A 19,791-nucleotide genomic window follows, 5' to 3' on the forward strand; every position below is an offset into this window, starting at 1 on the left:
GTCCTAAAGGTTCATCCATGTTGTAGCAAATGGTAAAATTTCATTTTTTATGGCTGAATAGTAATCTATTGCATGTATATATACACATATACGTGCAATAGAATACATACACACACACACACACACACACACACACACACACACACACACACACACACACACCTTCTTTATCCATTCAACAGGATTAAGTTGCTTCTGTATTTTGGCTATTATAAATAACACTGCAATAAACACAGGGGTGCATATATCTTTTTGAATGAGTGTTTTGTTTTCTTTGGGTAAATAGAAGTGGAACTACTGGGTCATGTGGCATTTCTATTTTTAATTTTCTGAGGAACCACCATAACGTCTCCCATGGTAGAAAGCTATATAATGAAAATATTATAATTTTAATCTAAAAAGAGACACTTAGATGAATGGAACAGAATAGAGAGCCCAGATGTAAATCCATACATATATGGTCAATTAACTTACAACAAAGGAGGCAAGAATATAAAGTGGGGAAAAGACAGTCTCTTCAATAAATGGTGCTGGAAAAACTGGACAGCCACTTGCAAAAGAATGAAACTGGACCACTATCATACACCATTCACAAAAATTAACTCAAAATGGATTAACAGCTTGAATGTAAGACCTGAAACCATAGAAACTCTAGAAGAAAACATAGGTGATAAACTCCTTGATGTTGATCTTGGGGTTGATTTTTTGGATTTGACTCCAAAAACAAAGGCAACAAAAGCAAAAATAATCAAGTGGGTTTACATCAAACAAAAATGCCTCTTACTAATTATTAGGGAAATGCAAATCAAAATGACAAGAAGATATCACTTTGCACCTGTTAGAATGGCTATTAAAAAAAGACAAACAGTAACAAATATTGGCAGAGTTGTGGAGAAAAGGGACCTCACATGTGCTGTTGGCAAGAATGTAAATTGGTGCAGCCACTATGGAAAATGGCATGGAGATTCCTCAAAAAGTTAGAAGTAGATGTAGTATATAATCCAGGAATTACACTTATTGGTATTTATCTAAATAAAATAGAAACAGTACCTTGAAAAGATATATACACTCTCATGTTCATTGTGACATTATTTACAGTAGCCAAGGCATGGAAGCAACCTAAAAGTTCACGATGGATGAAAGGATAAAGAAGGTATATGTGTGTGTATGTGTGTGTGTGTGTGTGTATAACGGAATGTTATTCAACCATAGACAATAATGAAATATTGCCAATTTCAACAACATGGACGCACCTTGAAGGACTAACTGAGATAAGTCAGATGGAGAAAGGCAAATACTGGTACAGTTTCACTTATATGAGGAATCTAAGCAAACAAAAATTAAGTGCAACCTTTATTCAGACAATAAGTCAATGTCTTTTAAAGCGTAAAAGAAGTATGTTGCTTGATGAAGTTGCTTATAATTGGTAAAAAGTACAACATTGTCAGAGAAAACTTGGAGAAAACTGTACATTTTTTCCAATAATACTTAAAAATTCTAACTAACCACCATTTAAAAGATTAAATTAACATTAACATAGTAATAATATCTCTATGGTTATAGTTTTATGATATTTTTTCAGGACAAACCACAGTCAACATTACTGAAAAGAAATTCTGACCTGTTTTTTTATCCAATGAAATGCAATTTCAGTTTGAAATTTTGACATTTATGTTGAAATAACTTAAAATTGTTTCATTTATTTATTATTTGTCTTTCTTCTCTGTAATATGATAATGTCATTGTTGTCAAAGCTTTATAAGAATTCTTGGTATCTGATAAAGCAAACTTCACTCACTTTTGTTCTTTTAGAATGTCTTGGTTATTCTTGGCCCTAGGTTTTTCCATATATATTTTGGAATTTTCTTTTGACAAGCTACACATGCACACAAACTGACTGCAATTTTGATCAAAGATACATTTAATCTCTAGGTCAACTTGTGGAAATTGATTTATTTTGGTATTGCCTCTTTCAATCCATGAACATGGTGTATTTTGCATATCTCTCCATTTAATTAGAACTTCTTTGAAGTATTTAAAAAACTGATACACCTATAAAGGTCTTACGTGTTTTTTGTTAAATATATTGCTAGGAACACATACATGCACATGCACACATTTGGCTGTGATTAAAATTATTTGAATATCCTCTTTTGAGAAGACTAGATCAGATCTCTTTTTCCTGCTTCTTCACCTCCTTTAATTGGGTAGTCTTTCTTTTTTCTTATTGGTTAATAACACTTAAATTTTTTATTAAATCGTGAATATATGTTTCTGTTAGTTACATTTATTATAAATTCTTTGTTCTTTAATGGCTTGCCATTTCATTTTCCTTCATTTCTAGATGAACCAAATTTTAAATGAATATAAAATCTCTTATATTGCTATTCATTAGTAAGATGGACCTGTAATTTTCCATTATTATAGTGCCCTTATAAGTTTTTGATACAAAGTTATGCTAGTTTTATAAAATTAGTTGGGAAGTCTCTCTTCTTTATTTTGGAAGAGTTTTTGACTGATTTAAATTGTTTAACTGTTAATAAGCATATTCTTTGCTTTTTATTTCCTCTTTAGACAACTTGTACATTGCTTTTTCCAAGGATCTATCTGTTCATGTCATCCAAGTTTTCACATTTATTGGCCTAATGTTGCTTTTTTTTTTTGGGAATGCTTCATGAATTTGCATGTCATCCTTGCTCAGGCCATGCTAATCTTCTCTGTATAATTCCAATTTTAGTATATGTGCTGCCGAAGCAAGCACCTAATGTTGCTTTTAGCTTTTTAATATTTGTAGCATCTGTAATTTTTGTTCCACTTTTATTGCAATATTATTTATTCTATCTTTTTTTCTTGAGCAGACTTGTCAGAGATGTCAGTTTTATTATTCTTTCAAATAACCTAATGTTCACACTACCTTTCCTCTCTATTGTAAGTTTAGTTTCTATTATTTTATGTCCTTATCTTTATTTTTTACCCTTTAACATTATTTGGATACTTAGTTAAATTTCCATCTTTTTAACTTTTCTATTACAATGACATTACACTATATATTTCAGTATAAATATTACTTTGTATAAATATTTTCTTTCACATAATTTATGGTAAATGTACTATTCTGTTATTCTTCCAATTCTAAATATTTTACAATTTCCCTTGTCATTTCTTCTTTGACCTATGACTTGTTAACTTTGTGCTTTTAATTTCCAAATATTTGGAGATTTTTCACCTATATTTTTGTAATTATAAGTAATAATTACATAATTCTTTGACCTTTTTAAAGATGTGTTAACTCTAGTAGAATATTTTTATAAATAAAAAATTTTAGTAATTTAAATAAGTATTTTTCATGTACTTAAAATGAATGTGTTTTTTGAGGACATTGTATTCAATATATATCCATTACATAACATTTTGTGTATTGCTGAAATCTATAACCTTACGAATTTATTTTGTGTTTGATCTATTATTGGGAAAGCATGTTAAAATGTTGCATTATAATGGTGGAATTGCATATTTTCCCTGTATTTCTGTCCATTTCCAATTTTGCTTTAAATATTTGAGGCTGTTACTTAGTGTCCTATTGTATTCTAACACTTTTTTTTTGACTTTTGATGCCTAAGAGAATTGAGTTAATACTTTTGGCTAGATTAGGGTTAATTTTCAGTGAACTCTCCTCAGCCCTGCCAAAGATCTTCCCGCTGTCTTGGAATTTATATCAATATACATTTTAGGTGTACAAATAAAAGAAAACATTAGAAAAGTGGAGTGTAATTCCAGCAGGATTTGTGCAATTATTAGTTTCATTTTTTTGGTGGTGGTGGGGAAGCTGGGTTTCTACTCTGTTTGTTGGATTCATTAAATAGGTTTAATGTCATTTCTTCCTGTATGGGATGCATTAACCTGTACATAACTCTGTGAGTCTGTTTTGTCTCCTGAAAGCTAAAACCTGATGCTGGGGAACATGAGTCAGTGACAGAGGGATGATGAGGAAAGAAGACAAAAAAAAGAACCCAGTTGGTTAACTTCTTATCAGTCTGGAGGGGCCTCTCAGCATTTTCCTTGTTTGTAGCCTCTTGGCCCCTTGAGGAGACAGAAAGAGATGGGCTTTTACAAAGTTTTACTTTCAAGGGAAATACTGCTGGCCCAATTCAACCGCCACCCAAGAAATCATTACATAACATTACAGAGAGTCTGGTTCTTAATTAATGTTAAACACTGGACACCCAGACCAGCATTTTTGAAATCGTAGCTTCATAGCACCATTTTATAAAATCCAGGTACTTTTAGTCCTGAACATATTCATAATCTGATGGCAATTACCCATAATTTTTGGAGTATGCAAGAACAATACATTTTGAACTGACACAGCATAGCTTCTTTTGAAGTGCTTTATCAGGAATGAAAATGATGAAGTGTGCTGAGAATATGCAAATACATTCAAGTGCACACAATTAAAACCCTGAGATGAGTTTGATGATAAATCACTTTACTGTGGTTGCAACTATTCGCAATAGGAATTCAAATTGATAATTATGATGATATGATTCTTAGAATAGCTAACAGTTTTCCATTTTCATCTGCTCTTTCAAATAAAAAGGAATATAATACTTTAAAACCAATAACAGGCAGATTGCATTTCAACTGTATGGTAACTTTTCTTCTCTCTGGCAGTCTTGTGTATAAGTGCCTTGAGAAAAGAACAAATAGAGAAACAAACAAACAAAAAAGACTGGTCTCAATCCCTGTCTCCCAGCCCCAACCTCAGAAAAAATCTCAAAACCTTGTTCCAGTTCAGAAATTATCCTCAAATACATAATACATGCCTTAAAGAATGAGGGTAGGTGCCCTGTGTACCCACTGCAGGCAGACGTGTTGCACTGGAATTTAAGCCACCTTCCGACCCACCCCTTCATGGGGCAAGCCCTGCACTGGTGGTACCGCCTTATGATAGGAGCGTGCGTGGGATGTGTTAGAGGAGGACCGCTTGAGTTCTTGATTTAGACATTTCTCATCAGCCACGCATTTCTTTTCTGCTTTTTGTTGCTTTTTTCAGTTTGGAGGGATGAGTCAAAGCGAGCAGATAATCTTCCCATTCAGGAATCACGTTGATTGCGAATGGGATGACTTTACGGAGGGTCAGGAGGGCTAGATTAGCACCACCGGAGATTGCTGGAGTGCTTGCGTGGTGGAGGGAAATGGGCTTATTTCCTTCTGGCTCTGCGTCTCCCCTTAAAAGGAGATTGTTCTGCCTTTCCCTCCTCCATCTTTCATCTGCCTGGCCCCAGTTTAAATTTTTAAATTTTAAATTTTCAAATGTGCTTATTTTAAAATGTAGGTTTTATTATTATTTAGGTATGATGACACCAATAGATTAGGCGACGACTGTCATTGAAAAGACAGTTTGTTACTCATAGTTCCCTAGAGGAGGGGGCAGGCATGCCATGCCACACAGGGCCACACGGGGAAGCAGCCAGGGTCACTCAGGAGGCAGAAGGGGCAAGAGGAAGACGTGGGCAAGAGTCTTTGCTGTGGTTTCAGCAGGAAGCAATGGGTGAGGCAGGGTAAGTGGATTTAGGATTGGCCAGGGTGAATAACTGCAGTGGGTTCTGGGGCATAGGAGCTGTCCTTCCTTGTCTGGTACCTGGTCCTGCTGAGATTAGGGCAGGGGAATAGTGGCCCTAGAATGTACGAGCCTGGTAAAGGAGGTGGTTACCGGCATCAGATTGGTTGGTTTGCATGTGAAAGGCAGGCTTGCAGGTTGTCCTTTACCGTATGGGGGGCGGGGAAGTGTGGGGGCAGAATTGGCCAGCCCTGGGAGGCCCCGGGATGTCAGCGCGTCACACAGTTAATACAGTGCTGTGATAAACAAGTGTCCCCCTTCCGGTGGGTACTTCTCAAGGCTGTACATAATTGTCTAAGAGTGACTGGACCCCAGGCAGTCTCATGACCCAGATGAGAAAGGCTGTGTAACTGACACAACTGCCTGTATGTAGGTCAGAGGTTAGGGTTCACCTTCCTCCCTCTCACACTTAGCCCTGGGTGTGGATTCTGCTATGATACCCTTAACCTCTCGTGTTTCATCTGTGAAATGTGGACTGCAGCACTCTCATCTATCTATTGAGAATGAGTTAGAAAGCAGACATGAAAAGGGATTTAAAACACAATGTGTAAGAATGATTCATGACTACTTGGGAAAAGAAGCAGAGACCTCAGTGAAGCATAAACTGAAATGGAAACAACATACCACCAACAGTGAAATAAATTCAGTCCTCTTTATTTTAGTTTAAAGCTTACATAGTAAGCATGAGCTCCATATGACATTCCTAAACTTAGAGCTTTGGCTCTGCATGGAAGTGATCCAGAGAATCTTGCAATCCTGTAACTCACGGTTGAGTTGCTGGTCCAGTCTGTTGCAGTTCATAATTGAATTATCACAGTGCAGAATTTGTGGGTTCTTGTCCATTTCTATTGAAGTAAGATTTGGGAAATTTCCCTTTATGCCCTTAAGCATTTCAGGTTTCCTCAAAACAGTTTCCACAAAACTGTTTTTCTTTATGTCTGGGACAAAGTCCTACAGAGATCTTGATTGTACTGTTTGCCAATCCAGTTAAAAAAAAATGCTTTCTCGACTGGCCCAGGATCCTGCCTGAAAGACCTGTTTATTTCCTTGCATGCCTGGTGCATAAATGGTTAGTAACTGTCTACTGTCTCAGATTTTTAAATAGAAGGTGGTGAAGCTTTCTGTAAGATTACTGTAGTTCTCAAGAAGCAGATATAAACAAGGCATAGAGAAGATGATTACATTTGTGCTTTGAGGACCTCAGCAAGCAGACACAGTTGAAATATACTATCAACAGGGAGGAAAGAGAAATGTGTGAGTTTATAAGGCAGGATTAGAAATGGAGTTACCTGAATAAAAGGAAGCTGGAAATTCTTGTGTTCAAATGCCAGCTCTGTTAAAAATAATGCCTGCTGTTTCCATTTCTTATTTGAAAAGTAGAATGGGTCACCTCATTGTATAAGAGGGCCACAAGCATCAGCTAGCTAATGATACTGAAACACTTAGAAGCTTCAAATTTCTATAGAAATGCAAAATAAAGCTCTTTATTGGAGATAGCAAAATAATTATGACTGCCAATGCACAAGCTTTAAAAATACATTATGGACTTTATCCTCTGGAACAATGTCTCTCAGTGGAATGTGTTATTCTCAGTAAATAGGAAAACTTAAGACATGAAAGCCAGTCATGAGTTTTACCTTGCCTTAAGAGGAGAAAAAATCATTTGCAAAATGAAGATTAAAAACCTCATGCCCTCTTTCTGGAAATATTCACGGGTGCCCATGCAGTAGATTTTAGGCTATGAGGAGTCCTTTATACAACTCTTTTAAGTGGCTAATTTCTCAGCATTTGCCTTACATGTTTATGAATGGTCTTAGTCTTGGTTTTCATAAGACTTGGAAACCCTGAATTAAGCATATATTTGGCAGGGGCACTTTGGGGTCCCTTGGGGGATTCTGGGCCCTATTTATTTGTAGAAAGTCTATGGAAGCCCACAGAGTTCAGGTCCTGGGGTGGATGTTGGCACAGAGTGGGTGTCTATAGGTTTAATATCAGATCTGGCTCTCAGCAGAGGCAGGGCACGTGAGCCTTCATGTGAGATTCTTTACCATCTCCCAGGACATTGTCAGACCTGGCATTCTGGACCTTCTCCTTCCATAACACCTCATACTCTCACTCCTGATGGATGGGCTCCTCATCCTCCTTGGAACATCTGCTCCCGAGATTCCTCGCTATTGCTGAAGTCTCTTGCTCCATCCTGCCTCCTTTCTTTCTCTCTCCAAGCTACACCCCGTGGCCCAGATCACATAAGTTCCTCATCAGCCCCTTAGCATCCCTCATCCCTTTTAGCTTCTTGCTGTCCCCACATTTCACATCCACGCCTTGACAGAAACCCTTTCTCATGTCATTCCCAGGTGCCAAGAACTGATAGAGGAAATTGAGAAATGTGTTGAAGCATTGCAGGTAAGTTCAAGAATGTGGATCCCCAGATCCTTCTGCTCAGCAGTCCTCTGAATCAGCTGTCATTTTCAGCTCTCTCCCCCACAAAACTCTCCACTGCTATTTTGCTCAGATGATCAAATCTATCTAACAGGAATCCCTCTCATTTTCCCTTATTTCATTTCTAAGCGCTGGGATGATATTTTTGAGATATTAACCTGTCAACTTGTTTTCTTCCAGCATTTCTTCTTTTTTTCTTCCCATACATACAAGCAGTGAATGTGCTCCATGTTCTTGGTCTCAGCCCAGGGAAGAACAGGGAGGCCTTACTGGCTTTGGGTGCAAAGAATCTGAACTTTTAGGAGAAGGAGGAGAACAGAGAATTGACACAATGTTTGCATGAAATAGGAAAGGAGAAGGCTTCTTGTTCCCACTCCACTCCGATCCTTCTCTGAACTAGCAGGTTCCTCTGGGATTGTGGTAAGAATAGAGACTCGGAGTCCCGGCCAGTCCTGGGAACCCACTGCCTCTTGCCCCACGGAACTGCAGAGAGAAAATGGAGTCATGGTGTGCAAACAGGTGGTTCTTAGTGTCGCAGGGATTACCGCACCCTCAGCGAGGCACAAAGACAGCAGCCAGAGTCCCTGTACTGGCATAACACGGAAACAGCAGAAAGAGCCACCAGACCTCAAGAAACCATGAGCAGAAACAGGCATGTCTTAGTGGAAACCGTCACAGCTCAAAGTCCAGACGTGCTCTTCCGCCTGCCCACGTATGTTGTAGTACTCTGTGGTGCCCAGGAACCTGCACAGAACTTCTAGGAAGGGAGGAGTCAGGATTAGCTGGATAAAATTTCCACCATCCCAGTGGGATGAGGGCTTTTATTACAAATTAGGTTGAGCTACAGGAAAAGACAATTGGTATTTACCACACACTCAAGTTAAAGACTGAGATGCGGAGCACCTTGTCTATGTCCTTAACCACTTTCACGTTAATAGGAAGAAATGTTTTATTGCCTTCTATTCCATTTTCACTCCAAGAATACCATACTGTCCTCCTCAACCACTGTTTTCCCAACACCTACCAAACCTTTGCTACAACATGCACATACCCCTTCTTGTATTAGGTGATTTGAAATCTCAAGGGACGAATGTCTAACTCGGTACCTAAGACAGGAAGGTGACTGTGTCGACTCATGGAGTCTGAGGAAATGCTGAATGGGTAAACCATGAATGGGGCAGCAATGTAACTGTGTCTCAGGAATAATTGGAACTGGGGTCTAGGTGCCTTTAGGATTCTTTCTTTCCATTTGCTTAAGTGTACTTCTCTTGGAAAACTGGAATCAGTATCTTTCTTTGCAGTTTGATTGGCTCACTCCAGCAAGGGAGAAATAGGACTGCTGACAGTGCCCAAGTTTTTCAGGTGAAAATTTCTATGTGGAGAGAAGACTGACTCATGCTTTCTCTCCAGTACCACATCTAAAAGTCTATACATTCCTCATATCAGCTCCAAAGTTTGATGTGGGGAGTAGAAATCATTTATAGAAAGGGTGGTGGCTGGGGTGGGACAGGCAAAATGATAGACAGCTAGGACCCATCTTTAAGAGAGATAGGCTGCTCATAGTTACTGGCTGTCATTTAAGTGGCCTATACGCAGCACATTTAATTACAGAAAGTAAATACTCAGAAAGGAATAGAAGTATTTTACCTGTACTGCTTCCACTTCCTCACCATTTACTCTTCTCTCTTTTTTTGCAGTCTAGCTTCTGCTTGGATCACTTAAAGAAATTCTCTTAAAGGTCACTGTGAATGATCTTATAATTCTCAGTTTCAACTGCTTCTTTTCTTTTTTTTAGTTACCACCCTTCTTTAGCTTTCTATAGTAGCTGACTCTGTTAATGGCCTGCCTCATTCTGCCAAAACACTTTTTCCTAGCTCAAATCCTTGTGCCCGTGCTTACCTGGTTCTCTTCCTCCCTTCAAGATGGTGTCTTGGTGTCCTTTGCTGATTTTTCCTTTCTCCTTTTGTTCCTTAACTGTAGGCAATTACCACATTTCTGGCCTCAATCGTTTTTCTCTTCTCTCTCTCCAATGGTGGTCTGAAGCCTCCAGTAGCTTTTTATTACCCACAGTGTCAAACCAAAAGCACTAAAGCCTCAAAGAGCTACTGCAAAGTTAATAGTAATGTAATGAATGATAGTAATAACAGTAAGAGTTGACAACTGAGCACCTACCGCTGCTCTAAGCACTTTCCTTGACTTAAGCCATTTGTTCTTCATCCTATGAGATGGTATGTTCTCCTATTAGTCTCCTTTTAAAGATAGGGAAAAGGAAATGTGCAGAGGTTAAATGCTTGTCCAATGTCAAACAATGAGAAAGGCAATGTTCATACTCAGGCAGCTTCCTGAACTTGCCTAAACCTTCCCTGCATGCTTGCTTTGCTGCTGGTGATCGGCTCCCAAGTCCAAGTACATCATTCAACATCCTGTCCCTCCTTCAGGGAAAGAGGTCCCAGGTTACCCTTTCCCAGCGCATTGTTAAGCAGATTCTTTCCATCTTTTGAACTCCCATGGTATCTTATTTGTGCCTTGCTTGTAAATTTATGATTCTGTTTTCTACTTGATTATTTAAAAAGATGTCATCTTGTTTAGTAGACTGTGAGCACCTGCAGGTGTCTGTGCTCCCCACCAGAGCACCCGCAGTGCTCTGCTCCATCATGGATGCTCGACCAATATTTATTAAATGACTAGATGAGCCACTTGTCACACGTCACACAGTAGATACTTATTTAGAATCTTTTGTAAGCTGTTGTAGACCAGTACTGTTTAAAGTATGGCCCCCAGACTAGTACTCTTCCTGGAACCATTTGCTGTGGTGAGATAAAGAGTTTGTACCGGGGGATAAGTCCACAAATAGCTTTCTTTACTCCAAAAGTCTTGCTAGGAAAATATGTTGATTGAAATAGACAGTGTTCTTAGTGACATAGTTGATGTACCATGTGGTTGAATTACATTTTGGTGGAAGGAGGTTCCTGACCTTATCAAGGATTGATAACAAATAATTTCAGGACCTGTAATTTGAGTAGCGTGGCTGTAGGGGATATAAAGCAGACATGATGTGACTTCTGCTCCTGGGAACTTACATTCCATTTGAAGAGTTGTAATATAATTTCAAACAAGAACAACAACAATTAGATCACAAGATGAGAAGTATGTAGGTCAGTAAAAAAGGAAAAAGGAGTTAAAGTGCCTCCAAACTTTTAGTCTGACTCTCCAAATTTTTGCAGATCAAGAAACGAAGGCTTTTATATTTGCTATTATAAGCAAATCTTAATAATGCAAATGCTTTCACATAAAAATTCAAAACTCAGTATAAAATATAACCAGGTGTTTACCATATGACTATTCACAAAGGTTATAGGTGGGTGTGGGTGCCACAAAAAAAGGTTTTCTAATATTTATCTGTGGATTGAATAAAATCCAAAAATTTGCATGATGAAATATGGCAGTGAGGATATTAGTGACTTAAGATGTATTTTTGCAGTCTATACTTTTTTGTTCTACTTAAAAATTCAAATTCATCTCTTATTTTAAACAAAGAATTGTAAATACTTAAGAAAGCACTTTCTGAGTGCCTATATTTTCTTTGAAGGACTTTTAAGTGTAGATGATGTGCAGCTAAGCTTTCAAACATTTGTTTGTTGGTTACAAACACAATTTTAGGTAGTCTGACAATCATCATTTTTTTGGGGAGAAATATTATTAAACAAGCATAGACTTCCTGAACCAGACATTGTACCCAAAGTAGAACTGATTACAAATATTAGGTTGAATGTGTCAGGTTTCTTGAGTAGTCATTTCCTAAAGACACATGAGTTAAATCAGCAGATTGCTATGGAAACAGAAAAAGAGGTGAACACATCTTTAGGAACAAACTGTGTAATCTGACAGTATAAATTTATGCTGTTGCAGAGAAAGGAGAAAGAAAAATCTCTATTCAAAGACAAAGTCAATACTGTTACGGTTCATGAGCTTTCTGACAAAATATTTGATCTGCCCCTGTACACACAGGATGGGGCACAGCTGGCAAGGGATAGACAGAGTCTAGCATGTAAATATTCCAGCAGTTTTATAAATGTTCTATAAAACCATTTAATTTATAATTTTGTCCTCTATTAGCTGCATCCCTGTCATTCTACTAAGGAAACACATGCTAGAACTCACACATCAAAATTAATTCCCAAGAAACCTGAGTAAATGTAAACAGAAAAAAAAAAACTGAAAAGATAGTGAGTCTAATTTTATAGTGAGGAAATTTTGTTGAAAGTCTGTTTAAAGATAAACAGAGCAGGTGGAGCAGGAGAATCAAGATGGAGAGAATTTTAAGCTTGGTTGTTAAAATGATCTTCATTGATTGGAGATCAACTGTGGATAAAAGAATGCTGTTTAAGTGACTTTTTTTTTTTGGCACTTTTTAATCCCTTCCAAGATGAGAGATGAGAAAGGTCCACAGGCCTTTTTCTTCAGACTATTACAAAGCTAAGGTCAAGAACTGCAGAAACTAGAATGAGCTGTACTCTTGTTATGGACTAAATGTCTCCTCCTCTCCCAAATTCATATGTCAAGTCCTAACCCCAAGTGTGACTGTGTTTGGAGATAGGGAGGTAGGTCAAGTTAGATGAGGTCATAGGGTGGGGCCCTGATCCAGCAGGACTGGAGTCCTTATCAGAAGAGAGACAGTCACCAGGGACGTGTATGATAGAGAAGAAAGGCCATGGGGGGACACAGCGAGGACACAGCCATCTAAGACCAAGGAGAGAGTCCTCAGGGGACACCTTAATCTTGGATTTCTAGCTTCCAGAACAGTGAGAAAATAAATTTCTGTTTGAGCCACTCAATCTGTGGCATTTTATACAATTATCTAGCAGACGAAGATGGTCCAGAGCTGTTCTATCCAAAGAATAGTCTGTGGACCAGAGTCAGTCTAGGAAGCTTTTGTTAACAGACCACGGTCAGATAAGCACTGAAATGGAGAGTAAGACTTAAGAAACTTCAGAAAAAGTAGTTTGAGAGATTTACCTTACATCTCTTGAATTGAATCATACATTGTTGAGATTAGTATTCTGTATGCTTCTTAAAAATTTCATTTCTCTACCAATTCATTTTTACTGTATTTTACAAAAGTCTCACTCTGTGATGGGTTGGAAAAACAACCTGGTCCTTCACCATAGGCTCAGGTTTGGAAGGAAACTAGTTTCCTTACTTGCCCACCATGTTTTGAATCTGAGACAGATGATTAAATTCTGTGATCGCTGAACTGATGTGGGCCCCAGAAATCAAAGGGAGATCGATTTGCATCTTCCCTACTCAGATTTTCATTGAGCAATGGCCCAGTTTGTTTGCTTGTTTTTGGGTGAGGATAATGTAAATTGAAAGTTGAGGCCCAAAGAACATGGTCCATATGTTAGATCTCATCTGGGAGCTTCTAGACCATTGCCAGAAACTCTGTGTTATTTCCTCAGAGAGTTTAAGAACACAAGAATTGCTATGTGAGCCTCCATCCACCAAGCCTAGAAGTAGCTTTATCAAGAAAACTAGAGATGTATTATGGGAAGGCAAGCTGGCCCCAAAGCCTCAAACTCAAGCTGTTTTTAGTGTCCAGCATGAGTGTCTCTAAGACACTCATAATTCAATTATAAGTTTCCTTAATCCAAAAAAAAAAAAAAAATGCTTCTGCAGTGTGGCCTGAGGAGAAGAAAAAGAAGTGGGGAAGAAAACCAGTATTTGTAGAAAATCTATTTTGTACAAGGCTCCATGATAGGTGCTTTTACATTGAGCCCCTTAAAGCTCTCAGCAACCTTATGACTTAGGTATTATGTCTCCCCATTTCCTAAATGAAGAAACAGAGAACTGGAAAGGCATTCAATTAGTTAACTAAATGAATCCTATGTTTCTGCCTCTTAAATGAGTCTCAAATCAGTCTCCTCTTGGCTAGACTTACTGCCATGAGTTACTAATTTAGTCTAGACCATTGTAGTGACTGTCCCGACCCGCGGGATTAACGTGGAGTGTAGCCGGAGACGCCTGCAGAAATGAACAAGCAAGGGACACAAAGAACGACCAGCAAGACAGGATGTCTGATCAAGCTGGCGCAGTTTATTTGCAGCAGGCTTAATTTATACAAGTCAGCAAGGAAGGGGAGGGTCAGAAGATGATTGGTCACCAAGTGGTGCTAGCAGGAATGTGTACAAGGGTGATTGGGTCTTGGTGGGTACTGGCGGGAATAGTAAACCCGGAAAAGAAGCAGGAAATCCGCCATCTTATGGGTGTGGGCCCTTTTGGTCTCCGGCATCTCCTCCTTTTCTATTCTTTTAGGAGGGGTTGGGACAGGAACTTGGAGCTATTTATCCACTGGGTAGACGGTGCCTGTCTTAGGTCTAGAGGTTTAGTACCTGGCCTCTGTTTTCCAGGAGCTTGCCTCTTTTTGGAGTCGGCCTGGTGTCTTCAGGGGAGCTTGCCCTAATACTGGATCGGCCTACATAAATAGGAGCTTGCCCCAGTATTAGATCGGCCCCTGTTATTTTTATCAGAGGTCTTGTGTCTGTCCTGTATTTCTACAGGTACAACCTCTTAATTACCCGTCATTGACTACCCGCCTTAATTGCCCAGAGATGTTGTCAAGGGACAGGACAAGAAACCTTGACATAGCTCGTTCCTGGTTTATTTTATTGCCAGCTTAGGGCTCTATGTAAAGATTCACACCTTGGTCAGCTAAAGCAAGGCGGTGATAATGAACTTGTATGGGTTTTGCTACGAGGGAGTCAATTTGCTGTTTGATTAACATTGTAAGTTTTTGAAAAGCCCAGGGGCCGAAAGAAAGTACTAGTAGTAATCCTAAAAGAGGGCCTAATATAGGAAGGAGGTACGGGAGGAGTCCATTCAATCCTGTCCAAAGAGGGTTCTTCTGGAGTTCTTTCCTTCTTCTCTCGAGATCTTCTTGGAGAATCTTTATCTTATCCCGAACAATGCCTGACTTGTTGGCGTAGAAGCAGCATTTTTCCTGCAAAGCTAAACAGATACCTCCCTGTTCTGCTGTGAGGAGATCTAAACCTTGACGATTTTGCAAAACTACCTCTGCAAGTGAGTCAATTTGGTCCTGGAGATCATTGATTGTTCCTGAGAGTGTTTGAACATCATTAATTAATTGATGGGATAACTTATGGTAGGAATGTATGGCTATTCCTGCCCCTGCTGTTCCTGTGGCCATTGCGGTAGTAATCCCGAGGCCTACTAGGATTGGGATAAGCTGGATGGCTCTTTTAGAGCGTGAATGCCCTGCCATATACTCAAAGCTGGGTATGGGGATAGGTTTTTCTCCTGGGATAATATCAATATCTGGGAGAATACTGGCTTGCACACATAACCCAGTCCAATTTGAGGGTAAGGCAGTGAAGGCTAGGTTTCCTCCACAAACAAAAACTTGTCCAATAGCGGGGCAGAGAGCAGAGGAATAATTGGAAACTTGGGAGCAATTTGTGAAAGCGGCAAATCCTACATTCACGTCATCACTATTATTCTGGGGCTGCTTTTGTATGCATAGGGATGTGTTAAATCCTACAGGCTGTACTCTAAAGGGTGAGTTAAGAGTACAATTCTGTTCTGGCAGTGTAGTGGTAGCGTTAGTGGGAATTGCGAGGGGCATAGGTGTACCAAGGGTCATGCATAGCCAGCAATTTTCAGCAAGGCTGGGATTAGTAGCGTTTAGTGCGCTATGGGTGGCTTTTAGAATATCAGCAGTCTGGGTGTCAAGATCTATGCCACGAGACTTGGGCAAGGCTAGAGGGTGATACTCTAGGGGAGGGTATATTTCCTTGATAATTTCTTCAATTTTCTTTTGAACTTGGGTTTCTCTTACTTTGTCTGTTGGTCCACCGCCATCAGATATGTGAATCGGAGCTTACGGTGGCCAGCAAATCGCCTTGCCAATTTGGCCATGGCAGGAGGCTTGTGCATATTTAGAATGTCCTCGGGGATTGCTATAATCATACTCGCCTCCAAAGGAACCAGTATAACCATTTTGTAAGATGGCTGTTAGATATTTTTTGCCATCGGCACCAGTGCACAGTTGGACAGTGCGATAACAGGTAGAGTGTAATTCAGTGGCTTTTTGGCAGGGGTCGGGACAAGGCCCTGGTTTGCCATTAATTGTAGGTATAATTTTGGGCTTTTTTACACATTTCCAGGACTGGGGCTGCCAACCTCTTCCGGATGAAAATCCGCCTGCAGAGATATCTGCTGTGAGGTATGCTATTTTATCTTGGCAGTCTATAGGTCCTCTGGTGGTAAGCTGAGGTCCAGCTATTAGTTTTTCCCCTTGAGATGTTATTTGTTTATGTCCTCCCAGACTAGGGTCTAAATCCATTACTCCTCCCTTACAATCACAAGGGCTTCCAAACAACTGAATGTAGAGTTCTTCTTTAGTTGGAGGGGGCCCAAATCCTCCTAAGACAGTAGTGACTATTACAGTAACGATAAGGGAATGGATAGCGGACATGATGATGTTTTAGGGTTTAATGAAAATAGGCAAGATTACTGGTAGTGGGCTTACAACTGTGCTAACAAAGGTCAGGTGGGCTTACCTTGTCCAGTGATGATGAACACTTATCTTCTTCCTGAAAGGCAAGGAAAAACTGTTCTCAGGGTGGATTCTCCTCCCTGGAATGTATTAAGTTATTACAATTTTGTTTTGAAGAAGTATTGATGGGCTTAACAAGGCGTTCGGGTAACCATCGAGGTCCGTTTCCTTGCGTATCATATACACAGGCGTGACCTCTACCCCAGATAAGGACTGGGTCCGGACCATGCCATTTAAAAGTTAAAGGATCTTTCCATAGGACTTCTGCAAATTGGGTTTTTGTTTCTTGGTGCCACAACCTGTCGGCGGCTGACTTATTGTGGCTATCTAATTGTAAGAAATTGAGTGTAAATAAAGCATGATTAAGGAGGTTTTTTGGAGAGCCTTTTATAGGGTACGCTGTGTTGGTTTTAAGTTTGTTAATTGTACTCTTTATTGTCTGATGGGCCCGCTCGACTATTCCTTGTCCTTGGGGGTTGTACGGGATACCGGTGATATGCTTAATTTGAAATTGATGACAAAAATTTTGGAATGCTTGCGAAGTGTATCCAGGTCCATTGTCTGTCTTAATAGTCTGAGGCTTACCAATAACAGTAATGCATTGAAGAACATGGGCTATGACATTCTTAGTGGCCTCTCCACTGTGAAGGGTGGCAAATATAAAACCACTGTAAGTATCAATAGTTACATGGGTATATTTAAGAGCTCCAAATTCAGGAATATGGGTAACATCCATTTGCCAGATCTCATTAGGGAGTAAACCTCTCGGGTTGACTCCTAAATGGGGGAGGGGCAGTGAGGTAACACACCCTGAACAGTCTTTAACAATCTGCCTAGCTTGTTCTCTAGTAAGTTTAAATAAAAGCCGAAGAGTATGAGCATTCACATGGTGAAGAGCATGATATTGGCTAGCTTTGGTAACTGCATCGGTTGTAACAGAATATGTGAAACGGTCATTCTTGGGTATAACAGTAAGGGGTTCTTTTATGCCTTGACTGTATTTTCCTAAACCTTGGCCAGGCAGATAGCCTTGATTAAGCATTTGTCAGGCAATTATGTCATTTGGGCTGGCCATGACGAGCTTCAATTGGGATAGAATGTCACGGCCCCATAGATTAATGGGCAATCCAGCGACTATGTAAGGTTGGACTTGTCCTGAATTTCCCTCCTTATCCTTCCAAATTAAGATTTTAGAACTTTGCTTTGGGTTAGTAGATTGACCAATGCCTTTGAGATGGGTTATGGACGTACTGCAGGGCCAACTGGGAGGCCACTGTTGGGCTGATATTACTGTAGCATCTGCTCCTGTATCAACTAAACCTTCGAAGGACTTGCCATCTAATTGTAGGGTTAACAAAGGCCGTTCAGTGGTAATTTGTTGCACCCAATAAGCATCAGAGGAACCAAAGGCAGCATTCAATCTGAAATTTTTATTGTAACTTTTGTTTGTTAAGTCTAACGGGAGCAATAGGAGTTGAGCTATTCTTTTTCCTTTGTAAATAGATATTGGGCCTGTCGGAGCAGAAGCTAGGAGGGTAATTTGTCCTGTATAATCATTATCAATAACTCCTGGTACAATATGAAGGCCAGCTAATGTAGAGCTCCCCCGTCCTAATATTAGACCAAAGGTACTGGAGGGTAACGGTCCATAGGTTTCTGTGGGGAGCAACTGAATACCTTGATCGGGTACTAATATTGTGTCGGTGGCGGAACAGAGGTCCAAGCCTGCGCTTCCTGGGGTGGCACGGGAGAGGGAGCTGATGCTTGCGCAGGGAGGATTTGCTGTTGTTGAGCTTGGGGAATGAACCTGATAGCCCCTTGGTTCGTATTCAGTGGTGGGGCCAGGGGCTGGCCCCTCTGGGAGTTTCCCTGGAGTGGTGGAAGGGGGGTACCTTCAATATTCGTTTTAGAACGGCATTCATTAGCCCAATGGAAACCACGCCGACACCGAGGGCATAGGGTTTTGGGGGGGAGTATGAGTCAGGGGTGTATGAGGCAGGGAAGTGCGAGGCGGGTGAGGCTGAGTCTCTGCCTGGCACTGGCGAGCAAAATGTCCTGGTTGTTTGCCATTTAAAGGACGTAAGTGCGGGATAAATATTTGGAATCTTAGGGGGATCAGCTATGTCCTGGGTATCAATTTTATCATGGGTATTTGGGGATTCTGTGTCTGGTTGAAATTCAGGGGATTTGTTAGTAGGAATTATGGGTTCGTCAAGAATATCTACGGCTACTGAAGGGCAGGCAGAGGGCGGTCGGGAGTCCTCTCTGAGAGCTTTTTCTCCTGTTTTGATTATAGTTTTAATGTCGGGATCTTGTGAATGAACTTCAAGGACGTCATGAATAAGGTTCCAATATGAAAATGCTGAGACGGGAACCTTTTCAGGGCCAAAGGTCCGATAAAAATCTTGAAGGGCATCACCAACTCTTTTCCACTGTTTGTGATCAATAGTGCCCTCTAGGGGAAACCAGGGACAAGTCTCATGGATAAAAGTAAAAAAATACCTAAGGTCTTTTCTTTTAACCCTAATTCCTCGTGTCCTGAGGGACTCCTTGAGTCCAGTAAGGAAAACCTCATGGGAGTTCAGAGAGTTGCCCATCACTGTGGCCGCAACCCTTGCACTGTATAAATTTGAATCTTTTCCTCCAATGTAGCCGCAACTACATCAATGTCCTGAAACACTGGAGCCACTCTCGTCAGCTCTGACGAGCCCTTGTTTACGTAGGACAGTCGGCAGGTACAATCCGCCTGCTCGGACCCTCTAGGGCAGGGACTCTGGAGTCGGAGTCCCCTGGGTATGCCTTCGAGGTGAACGACCGTTAGCCCAAAGTAAACACAAGGTTTTCAGAGAGGAACAACTAGTGAACAAAACAAGGAATAAATCGCGGTAGCAAACTGGAGGGAAGTGATAAGATCAAATGGACTGCTGAACACCCAAGAGGTTGTTTGGAATCTTGCTTGGGGGATTCGTCTACTCACCTCTCAAGGATCTGTATTACGGACGGGTGAGCCGCAGTGATCCTTCTCCATGCAGAGTCGACATCAGGTCAATACCCGTGCGGTGACTCAAATGAATGCCTGGCCAGGGCTTCCGAGCAGACGTTTCAGCAGGAGTCCCGGGGGGCCCCACGTTGGGCGCCAGTTGTCCCGACCCGCGGGATT

At 40.4% G+C, this 19,791-nt stretch overlaps 1 long non-coding RNA gene and 1 other non-coding gene across 2 annotated transcripts in view; one reads left to right on the forward strand and one right to left on the reverse strand.

The window, feature by feature from the left end:
- Nucleotides 1-19,791, forward strand: part of LOC108392374 (uncharacterized) — a 105,597-nt gene that overhangs the window by 30,276 nt on the left and 55,530 nt on the right. The window contains exon 9 of the long non-coding RNA XR_012129160.1: nucleotides 7,975-8,023. This is a non-coding gene — a long non-coding RNA (uncharacterized lncRNA). The remainder of the gene's footprint in view (nucleotides 1-7,974; nucleotides 8,024-19,791) is intronic.
- On the reverse strand, nucleotides 2,657-2,761 carry LOC118971763 (U6 spliceosomal RNA). The gene has a single exon (XR_005060418.1). It is a non-coding gene; the product is annotated as a U6 spliceosomal RNA (small nuclear RNA).

Source organism: Manis javanica, chromosome 3, assembly GCF_040802235.1.
Source record: "Manis javanica isolate MJ-LG chromosome 3, MJ_LKY, whole genome shotgun sequence".
Lineage (NCBI taxonomy): Eukaryota > Metazoa > Chordata > Mammalia > Pholidota > Manidae > Manis > Manis javanica.